This window comes from Octopus bimaculoides, chromosome 5 (genome assembly GCF_001194135.2).
Source record: "Octopus bimaculoides isolate UCB-OBI-ISO-001 chromosome 5, ASM119413v2, whole genome shotgun sequence".
Classification (NCBI taxonomy): domain Eukaryota; kingdom Metazoa; phylum Mollusca; class Cephalopoda; order Octopoda; family Octopodidae; genus Octopus; species Octopus bimaculoides.
The window spans coordinates 3593165-3604988 of record NC_068985.1 but is presented as its reverse complement, the minus strand read 5'-3'; the positions used below and the strand labels follow the sequence as shown (position 1 = coordinate 3604988).

The 11824-nt window shown below is 41.1% G+C and overlaps 1 protein-coding gene across 1 annotated transcript in view; it reads right to left on the bottom strand.

Annotated features, from left to right (window-relative positions):
• Positions 1 to 11361, bottom strand: part of LOC106867831 (uncharacterized) — a 40250-nt gene extending 28889 nt beyond the window's left edge. The window contains exon 1 of the mRNA XM_014912859.2: positions 11172 to 11361. The gene's annotated coding sequence lies outside the window, so the exon portion shown is untranslated. The remainder of the gene's footprint in view (positions 1 to 11171) is intronic.
• Positions 11362 to 11824: the final 463 nt, after the last annotated feature.

Genomic DNA, 11824 nt, shown 5'->3' with positions numbered 1-11824 from the left:
CAGGTCGACTTTGAGCGTCTGCATCACAACTAACGCATTTTATAGAGGATTAGTGGAGGGGAGGTACGACGACGATCTCGGGGCGAACCTAGGCGTCGACAAACCTGATCCGCCTGTTCAAGACAACTTTCGGGCCGGGACTTATGGACAACTTCCAGAGATCACTGGCCTGGCAGTGCTTTCGAGAAGCGCTACCCGTTCGGGATAGGCTCTACAAGCATGGCTCGAGAAACATGGGGTCGACCTGCCCTAGATATGGTCAGAGTGACGAAACTGTTCTGCACGCACTCGTACAGTGTCCAACTATTTCCGACTTGTGGGCCTATATCAAAGGACTGCTATCGCGTGTAGGACGAGTCGGTTTATCAACCGAGTCTATCGTGAATATTGTCGCGCCTCCTTCCTTGAAACGGGAAGGAAGAGCCATTTTCATCGTACTTGTGGCTATGGCGAAATAATGTGCATGGTGGATGCGTCTAAAAGGTCTAGAGACAAGCAATTTCCTCTCTGGTGAATCTCTCATCAACTTTTTCAAGTATCACTTGGAGGAAGGTGAGAGTAGAGAGGGAAATTCTATCCATTGAATGCTTCAAAAAAAGATGTGTGAATGTAGCAAGGATGGCGTGTGTGAATGACGGAGCCAGCTTGATCATAATCCTATGAACCAAACAAAGAAAGGAAAAAAAAAAGAGTCACTTACTGTAATGCGTTTTTTTGCATGACGTTATTACCCGAGGTTACCGTCGTCTTTTCAGTAGGCTTTTCTTTCCACGGATAAACCTAATCTGTTTCCCCTTTTTACACTATGACATTTCTGTGATACACGATCCTTATTGATCGGCCCTTTTTTTCTCCACGATCCCTTTTGATCGAAATACCACCCCGCCTTTTTTTCCTCTCAAAAAGAAAAGCTCTACTTTGTATTTTGTCCCTTCTGTGTTTAGCCCTGCGTGGCCAATAAAGAAACATATATATATGTATGTATGTATGTATGTATGTATGTATGTATGTATGCGCCTACTAACAAATCTACCTGTGTAAGTATAAACTGTGGGTATTGAGGGATCATTACCGTCAACGTATATCTCCTATTTAGTACGGAGATGTTTCACCTATGTGGACGTACTCTTGTATTTGTCTGAGTGTAGGATCCTTTGGGTGCCTGGATAAAATGCAGATGCCAAGTAGACCCAGTGTGCTTCCATTTTGGTCTTGGGCATGCTGGTAAAGTATGGAGGACTGTTTTTTTTTTGTCGTCATATTGTCTCAAATGCTTATTTAGTCTCTCCACAATGCTTCTCGATGTCTCACCAATGTATGTCATGCTCATGCCTCTACAAGCATCTTCTGTGCATCTTATGCTGTAATCTTACATATCATACAGTTCTTATTGGTGCACGTGGTATTCACAAAGGGGTACGTCCTGCATAACCGTGACCTGGTGGAGCTCCCTGGCATTCAGCGATTTTAATGTTGAGTTTGGCCTCCTTCAGAGCTTTCTTAAATATTCGGGTTAGTTCTCCATGAGCTACGGCCTCTATAAACGTCACTTCTTGATACATTTGTCGGCCTTGTACCACGTGTTCACTCTGTTTACTTTGTCACAAGCTCTTTGTATCCTATTCGAGTCTCTACCCCTGTCTCTAGGGCAGGCACCACTGGTTTCATTACATATAATGCTAACTTCTTTCTAGCTCCCATTTTTACCCGAACCCTATCTTTCTGGTCATATTCAGAGAATTGCATGCGGTGCATGAAGTCCTGTACATGAAGTCCTGTACATGTTTCTTCGTTTCATAGGGTTTGCATAGTGAGGACATATTGTTCATTACCTTAACTAAGTCTGCTATCAGTATGTTGATTTTCATGTGTGACAAAGCTGAGTTCTTGTGAACAACATATTTTGAAGGGTTTCATGTAATAGGAGTGAAGAAGCTGCACTCTGTCGTTCATAGTCTCTAACTAAAGTTCTTCAAGGTAGTTCTTATGCTAGCCCCTATTGAATGTGCAATCATTCTTTTCACCTGACTGCTGTTCTCAGGGTCTTGGGTGGATATGGTCCAGCCACTCCAGCGGTCTGTGGTGCTTTTCTTCACTGCCGAGGTGGTGGTGGGTGGTCTCCCCTTTGTGACCGGATGGGGAAGAATCTACTAAGGTCACGGTTGTCTGGGTAGTTAGACAATTGAAGAAGTTGCAAGAAGCAACAGACATTTTAGAAAAAGTAAATAAGTAAATGAGTGGAGATCGAACCGGTGAGTGTGTTAATTAATATGGCATTCAAACAGAATGATTCTCCCCAGACACAATAAAGTATGCTTCAACACACGAATTCACATAAAGAATCTTGCAAACGAAATACAAAAACGAAATATATATATATACACTTAGCAATTCAGCAGAGGAACCCGATAAAATAAGTATCAGGCTTGAAAAATAATTAGTAAATACTGGGGTCGATTTGTTCAACAAAAACCGTCAAACCAGTACCCCAGCATGGCCGCAGTCTAATGACTGAAACAAGTAAAAGAAGAGAAGAATTTGCTGGTTAATGGCGGCGATTTTCTTCGATTATATTCTACTGATTGAGAATCTGCAGCAAAAAATTGATCGGGCAAAAGCATGGAACTGTCGATCCAAACGAATGAAGAAAGTGTAACCCCCTTCCTCACTTCTGTCGACACCATCTCCGCAACAGCAACAGTACGAACGTGCAGCGTGCATTGGCAACAGTCATAATGGCAGCAACAACTGCAACATTAAAAGCAGCAGCCGAGAAACCAAAAGGAACAGCAGCAGCAGCAGAAACAACCAAACAGTGGAAACCACAGCAACAAGAATAACTTAAAGAGAAACCCCACCCTCAGGAGTCACCACATCCACTTCCACAACAACTGAAAGCCTTTAAATAACAAGAATCATACAAAAATATAACGGCCCTTAATATATGCTTCTCCCCGGTCGAGACTACACAAACATATTGTGTGGTGAAGGCAGTGGAGAAGGGAAAATGGAAACAATAAACAAGAGAAAAGAGATGAAAAGATCCAGCAGAAAGCTGGGAAGTGCAAACGGACGCTAGGAATGTTTCCAAACAACGATACATCAACCTCATCTCGAACAACAGCAACAAAACCACTACTATCGCTACCACCATCCCCATCACTATCACCACCACCACAAAGACAAATGCCATCGCAAACAGCAGCAAACCCCATTATGCACCAAAATTAATGATAGCCGTTTAGAAACATTATAAATTATACTGCCATAAATACAAACAACAGCATTTATGAAACGCGTACAGATGCAGTCAAAATGATTTCCTCATGCCAACGAAAAGCACATAAAAACCATCCAAACCACTCAAAGCATATACAATACCATGAAAAGAAACGAGTATCCCGATACAATAGGAGATTTCAGAGAAATATCAATTTAAAAAAAATATATATATAAATAACTGTTTGTGGAAACATTGACAGCCAACCAGAGATGAGTCGCCTGGCCCGCAATAAGCATACGGTAAGTGATCTTTTCTAACCTCCCTCCAGTCAAATATTCTTGCTCAACGCAGGGTCACATTTGAAACAGGGCCATCTGCTAAATGATCTCAGATCACTAGATAGAGATGTGGTTGCAATCAGCGAGACCAAGGCTTCTAATTCTCAACCTTCCATGTTCATTTTCGTTGGATACGAGATCTACTTATTTCCAAGTCACCCAGGATTGTGAAATGGGGTTAGGGTCTCGTTTCGGAAGGCTCTGGATTTCATAATACGGACGATTTTCTGGGAACCAACAGGTAAGGTAGTGGCCCTCGACATGAACAGAAGCAAATGAGGTGCCTTCAACTTCGTAGCTGTTTCTACTCCGTCAGGGGCAATACACTCGAAGGCACCTAGAGGAGTCCCGTTCATTAGTGCGAGTAGGTGACTGGGAAGTCATCTTTTACGCACTTTGGGCTGTGTGGTGTTAATTGATATGAGAGGGGTGCAAAATATCTACCACAACTGGCAGCAGAAAGGCAGAATCCTAAGTTCTGTGAGTCGAGAGGCGGTTACGCTGCTGAGGAAGGACATAAATAAGGGGGACTACATTGATAATTTTCTTTAGCCTATAACTCTATAAAACACAGATTCTAGGATTTAGGCCAAGGGGTTTGTGAAGTAGATGACGCTTGTCATTGGTAATCTGGTTGGAAGTGCGCCACCCTGAGCAGGTCAATCCACGGCAACTTGCACCTCACGCGATACATCATAGGGAGGGTGGGTAGGGAACATGGTAAAAGTGGCGTCCACGTCAACTTAGATCAATCGAAAGCTTTCAATAGGGTTGACACGTGCAGCTGTCCTCACGGCAACCGGTTTCGATCCAATCTTCTGCGGTTGGATCGCTGCAATGTACAGTAACATCTACTCAGTGGCTGGAATGAATGGCCAACTATTGGAACCATTCAACGTTATGCGCTCCATTATTCAAGGTTGTTCTTCTTGAATCTTCTCATTTGTATGTACTAACTCTTGAGCTACTACAGGAACTATTATTATTATTATTATTATTATTATTATTATTATTATACTTCTCAGAACGTTTGGTCTTGTTTGTTCTGGTAGATTCTGTGAGAGCAGAGAGCAAACTGCTGTCAGAGGTCTCACAGGATCTCTTTCCGCACATTATAAGCTTTGATACTTGGTTGTTAATTATCGTGGGAGACATTCAACATCCATGTACCAATCTCAAATTCTTAGCTGTTTCCAGCAGAGCAGTGTTTTGGACTTACTCTGCTCCCATTTTAATTCCAATTTCTTTGACATATTTCTCAAACTTGGCTGTTAGTGTTCCAAGTATCCCTACAACTACTGGAATGACAGACACTCTCCTCATAGTCCATATTCTTGAAATTTCATCTTTTAGTAGTCTGTACTTTCCAATCTTTTCTAGTTCTTTGTCATTTATGAGTGCATCTCCAGGTATTGCAATGTCTATGATCTTGGTTTCCATTTTTTCCTTTATCTACGACAAGAATATCTAGTCTCCAAGTCTCAATTAGGGAGTCACATTGGCTTGTAAAATCTCAGTCTCTTATATTCCTTGTTCTCGGTGACTCCTTCTGGTACATGTTCGTAACATTTTCGTGCTCTGTTCAGGCCGTACTTTTCACATAGCCTCCAGTGGACTATTATTATTATTATTAAGGCGATGAGCTGGCAGAATCGTTAGCACGCCAGGAAAAATGCTTAGCGATATTTCGTCCGTCACTACGTTCTGAGATCAAATTCCGCCGAGGTCGACTTTGCCTTTCATCCTTTCGGGGTTGATAAATTAAGTACCAGTCAAACAGTGGGGTCGATGTAATCGACTAGTTCACTTCCCCCAAAAATTTCAGGCCTTGTGCCTGTAATAGAAAGGATTATTATTATCATTTTGGTTTGTCTCAGGTTCGGTGTTATTCCTGGTAGGAATTATGTGGATAGCTGGTTAACACTTGTAACCATAAGTATCCACAAGTTTTCAGCAGTTTATCAAGTGCTTAGGGCCCTCCTGATAATCCTTGCTGTCCCTAAGAGACAATCTTTCTGTAGGAGCTCTACCGAGCATTCTATTTCAATCTCCTTCAGCCATTTGTCTATATCCTGGCTTACTGATTCCAGCGCATCAATTATTATCGTCACATTAACTGTTCGCATACTCTAAATTCTTCTTATTTCAAATTTTAGGAGATTGTTTCTTTTGCTTTTTGCTTTTTGTCCTCTTTCTTTGCGATCCTCGAATCAAATGGGCATGATGGGTCGATAAGTAAGTAACTTCGTGTTTCATTATCTGTGGTTATAATATCTGGTCTATTGTTTTCTAATTTCTTGTCCGACTATTATTAATATTATTATTATTATTATTATTATTATTATTATTATTATGAAAGACTCTCGGATGGTTCTTAATTACCGGTTATTCTTTACTTGAAAGCAGGCAATAACAAATCACCAAAGGTTTCAAGTAGCACCTTCTCTTTGACTCAAAGAGACAATACTCTCCTTAGAATGCGAGCTGTACCCAACAATGCTGTCTTCTGGATCACTTTGAGTCTGACAACAGCTCCAATATTCTTCATATGTTTTTCAAAGCCCTTAGAAACTTCCCCTAATGCTCCTATTATTGTTATTATTATTATTATTAGTAGTAGTAGTAGTGGTAGTGGTGGTGGTGGTGGTGGTTTTGGTACGTTAATTTGGTAGACTGCCTTGTGCATTGAAGAGAATGCTATGAAGTATCTGTTCTGAGTCTTTAGGTTTTGAGTTCTAATCCTGCTGAAGTTAACTTTGCCGTTCAACCTTTGGGATCAATAAAATAAAGTACCAGTTATACTAGGGTCAACATCACTGAACAATCCCCCTTTCCCCTTGGTTGATGTTTGTCGACGCAAGAAACGCTTATTATCACTGATTTCTCGTACGTTACAGATTCTGTACGAGTGAAGGCGCGTGGCTGTGTGCTTAAAGTCTTTAGCCTACGATCGTAAGGTCGTGAGTTCGATTCCCGGCGGCGCGTTGTGTCCTTGAAAAAAACAGTTTACGTCACGTTACTCCAGTCCACTCAGCTGGCAAAAATGAGAAGTACCTGTATTTCAAAGCGGCTAGCCTTGTTACATTCTGTGTCACGCTGAATATCCCTGAGAGCTACGCTAAGGGTACACGTGTCTGTGGAGTACTCAGCCACATGTACGTTATTTTCACGTGATCGGACCAACTGGAGCACTCTTCGGATCAACAGGAGCACTCGTCATCGTAACCGACGGAGTACCAGTTAATATTTTGCACTATGTTGCTGCAGCTGATGCATTAGTTGTATATCAGTCTGTAGACATAAGAGAGTCAACAGTTCTTAGCACTTCAAGACTATTGTACCATGTCCGAGGAAACATCATTAATACATGTGGCCTCAGTCTATTTACTGATTCCAAATTTTGGCACATGGTCAGCAATTCGTATCCAGTGTTCAGTCGGTACTTATTTTATCGACATCGGTGGAATTTGAACTCAGTTTGCAAAGACAGGTTATATGCCATCAAGCATTCTTTTCTACTCTAGACACGAGGCCCGAAATTTTCGGGGACGTAGGGCCAGTCGATTAGATCGACCCCAGTACGCAACTGGTACTTAATTTATCGACCCCGAAAGGATGAAAGCAAAGTCGACCTCGGCGGAATTTGAACTCAGAAAATGCCCTCAAGCATTTCGCCCAGAGTGCTGATGATTCTGCCAACTCCTCGCTTTAAGAATATGCTAATTAATCCTTTTTATTATAGGCACAAGGCCTGAAATTTCGGACAGGGGGCAGGTCGATTACATCGAACCCAGGGTTCTACTGGTACCCATTTTACCGACCTCGAAAAGATGAAAGGCAAAGACGATCCCGGCGGAATTTGAACTCAACGTAATAGCAGACGAAATGCCAGTAAGCATTTCGCCCAGAGTGGTAACGATTCTGCAAACTCGCCATCTTAAGGGTATGCTAATTAATACTAATCGATAAAGACATGCACACATGTGCACGCTCACAGACACGCAAACGTAGGAACGAAAGAAAGCTTAAGGAGGTAACATTAATATATTTCTGAACAAAAAGTGAACGAAATGAAATTAACATTGCGAAATAAAGAATGAAAAACACAGGGCTTCACCTAAAAAGGGAAGATAAAAAAAAATATCCCATCTTGCAAGTAAATAGATTTTCAAAACATTGGGGAATTTAAAGCATAGGAATCGGATGTGTGGGGAAAATAAGAAAGAGTTGAAGTAAGTAGCAATTGGTGTAGGGAAGTAATAAAACAAAATTAGGTTTGAAATATTGATTTCGTCAGAGGTGGTAAGAAACCCTTAAGAGAGCTGGACAGGAGAAGGTCTTCAGAAAAGAAACCCCAGTCAGGCAAGTGTTTCGGTCCTTAATTTCTGGCACTCTAACAGGGCTGAGCCGCATTCAGGTTGACTCTTAGGTACCCTTCTGCTGAACACATTTTAGCCACTTGGATATCGGAGATGAGTGCATTTTAACTGCTTGGAAATGTCGTCTAGTTGTATCTCTTCTCCTTTGACTCATTTTTCAAATTTATAGTTAACTACCTCAAAAGCCGCCCTGTCAGGCGGATTTTAAGCAACTGGCCCTGAATGGGAAGATCTGCAAACAGATCTCTGACTTGTTTTGGAGAATTTGTTGCAACTGCTTCCACCAATGATGATCATATTCGTCGTAATAAATCACAAAAACAATCGCCAAAATATAATCGCTGGATTTCGCAATTAATTTCGATTATTCCCAAAATTTATTTCCAAGTTATAAAAATTATCGTACAAAAATATTTGTCGCAAAAAATCACGAAAAAAAAGCGCCGAAAACAATTGCAGGAATGAAAACTTGGGAATCCAAAATTTCCGGATTGTGGGTCCAGATTCGGCCCGGAATGTTTTTAATTTACTCACGGAGTCGACTAACTCCAAAATGGTGTATGTTGGGCTACGGCCTCAAGGAGTAAAGTTGAAAAAAAATGTGTGACACACTGACACACTGATATTCGCATTTATTATATTAGAAGAAATAACGGTTGTTGTCATGGTAGCGGTGAGAAGTTAACCGTACCACGATGACTCCCTCAGAGTCACTTCCCTTGGCGTTATTCTGCGTCTCAGAAGTTGGTAAGTCGAGCACACTCAGAAATAAGCTTACAGATGAGATCGAAAAAGTGTAGATTTATGACTGCAGATAATCCTGTAGTCTAGAGCTGCTGTATTAACTTTGTGAAGTTACTATATGATTAATCATATGAAGTGAAGGCGCATGTCTTAGTGGTTAGGGGTATTCAGCTCACGCTGGTAAGTTTGTGAGTTCGATTCCCAGCGGTGCATTGCGCCCTTGAGCAAGACTCTTTATTTGATGTTGCTTCAGTCGACTCAGCTGGAAAAAAATGAGTTGTATCTGTAATTCAAAGGGGCTAGCCTTGTCACATTCTGTATTACATTGGCTCTCCCTGAGAATTACGTTAAGGGTCCGCGTGTCTGTGGAGTACTCAGCCACTTGCACGTGAATTTGACGAGTAGGCTGTTCCGTTGATCGGATGAACTGGAACACTCGTCGTCGTAACCGACGGAGAGCCATTTTAACCCTACGGAAAGAACGTACGTATAAAAGATGTTTGGTGTAGGAAACAGTTAACAACATCCTCTTGAATACTTCCCTGTTATTTTATTATTCGCCGGAAGTCCGTAAAGCAAGATTTATTTGATGTGAGGTGATCTCAGATACGTAAAGGTGTGGCTTCATATCCCGGAAACATTGGTTCACTCTTCTACCGTTTCTGCCAATCCATGGCCCTATTATGGCAAATTTAATTTCTTTGGTTTAATAAAATATGAGGAAATTTTTATATTCGCGCCAAGGGTGAACAGTATCGAGTAGGTACGGAGTGATTGGCAGATAATTTGATCGAAATCGGTATTTGGCAGGAATTTCATAAAAAAAAAAAATAACGAGAATAAAATACAGTGTGAATGTAGTAAATGGCACAAAATATTTTGTCCAGTGTTTAACTGGATCGGCTGACATCTGTTTCCTTGCAATGATATATGTACTTCGGATAATGAGAACATTGCGAGAGAGAGGGGGAGAGAGATGGAGAGATGGAAAGAGAAGGAGACAGAGGGAAACAGAGAGAGAGAGACAGAGAGAGAGAGTGAGGGAACAGACTGCAGTACAGAACTGGGCTTTAATCAATGAATATGAAGTCGACTCGGCTTGGATTTCCACAGAGATACAACAGCGAGGTTCAGAAGTAAACGTCATAAGCTTTGAAAACTTTCTGTCTCTTTACCGACCCCCTTCCCAATGTGGAAATAAAAAACTTACTACATTGACTGGAGGACATAAATTTGAAAGAGGAGCTGGAGAGGACATTTTTCATGGCGAACGTGAGAAGACACTCAACAACAACAACAACAACAACAACAATAATAATAATAATAATAATAATAATAATAATAATAATAATAATAATAATAACAATAAGATGAATGGGTTTTTTCGAGGTGGTGGTGGGTACAAGTTTGGAATTTTGAGGAAGATTAGCGGATTAAACTGACCACGGTATTTAACTGGGACGTTATATTTACGGACCCTGCAGGGAGGCAAAGCAGTCTACTTGGGCAAAATTTGAACTCAGAACGTAAAAGCGGATGAAATACCGCTAAGCATTTGGTCCGGCGTGCTAACAATTCTGCCAACTCACCGCCTTAAAGACAACAACAACAACAACAACAATAATAATGATTTCAGAGTTTGCCACAAGGACAGCAATTTTGGAGGAAGGGGCTAAGTCGATTACATCGACCCCAGTGCGTAACTGGTACTTATCTAATCGACACCAAAAGGATGAAAGGCAAAGTCGACCTCGGCGGAATTCGAACTCAGAACATAGCGGCAGACGAAGTACCGCGAAGTATTTCGCGCGGCGTGCTAACCATTCTGCCAGCTCGTTGCCTTAATAGTAATAATAATAAACTTTTCTACTCTAGGCACAAGGCTCGAAAGTTTTGGGGAGGGGGCCAGTCAATTAGATCGACACCAGTACACAACTGGTATTTAATTTAACGACCCGGAAAGGATGAAAGACAAAGTTGACCTCGGCGGAGTTTGAACTCAGAACGTAGCGACGGGCGAAATACCTATTTCGTTATTGCCCACAAGGGGCTAAACCTAGAGGGAACAAACAAGAACAGACGAACGGATTAAGTCGATTACATCGACCCCACTCCCTCACTGGTACTTTATTTATCGACCCCGAAAGGATGAAAGGCAAAGTCGACCTCGGCGGAATTTGAACTCAGAACGTAACGGCAGACGAAATACCGCGAAGCATTTCGTCCAGCATGCTAACGACTCTGCCAGCACACAGCAGCAGCAGCAATAATAATAATAATAATAATAATAATAATAATAATAATAATAATAATAATAATAATAATAATAATAATAATAATAATAATAATAATGATGATAATAGTAATAGTAATAGTTAACAAACGGACCAAGAAAAAGCTCCCATCATTCATGAAGAACAGCGAAGTTACAAGAGAAAACGTTAATAATTGCAAACACAATAAAAAAATGTTTTTAAAGTTATTTACCTTCGCTTTTTCAAATAGATCTTATCTTAACGCGGTCTTCTGAGGTCCGATCGGATACGAAATCTAAGTGTAATATAGATGACAGCGGGAAAACTGCCAACGAGATTATTTTGGCAGTAAATAATAATATAGACAATATGCTACAAATATATACATATATATATAATATTGGCTGAACTTAACATCCTTCTTAAATAACGCCTCGTCTCTAGTTTTATTTCCACTGATTATTGAAATGGGATGTGGCCAGAATGGCGTCTGTCCTATAACAGTGCGGAGGAGGTGAGATGAGCCGGCCTTCTTGCTTGTGTCTCTAGTGGAGACTCCGCTTGTGTATGCATGGGTGCATGTGTGCTTATATATGTATGTGGGTATATATATGTATGTACGTGTACGCGTGTGTGTCTGTGTACGCGTGTGTATTGTGTATGCGACAGGCATTATTGTTTATTCACAATAGTGTGTTACAATATTAATATCAATCGCCCCACATTCCGCATTCGCACGTGCACGCTACATACACACAACCACACACAAGCGCGCGCGGGCGCTTACACTTACGCATGCGCAAGTACCTACGTATACATACTCATAAATAGATAGATAGATAGATAGATAGATAGATAGATAGATAGATAGATAGATAGATAGAT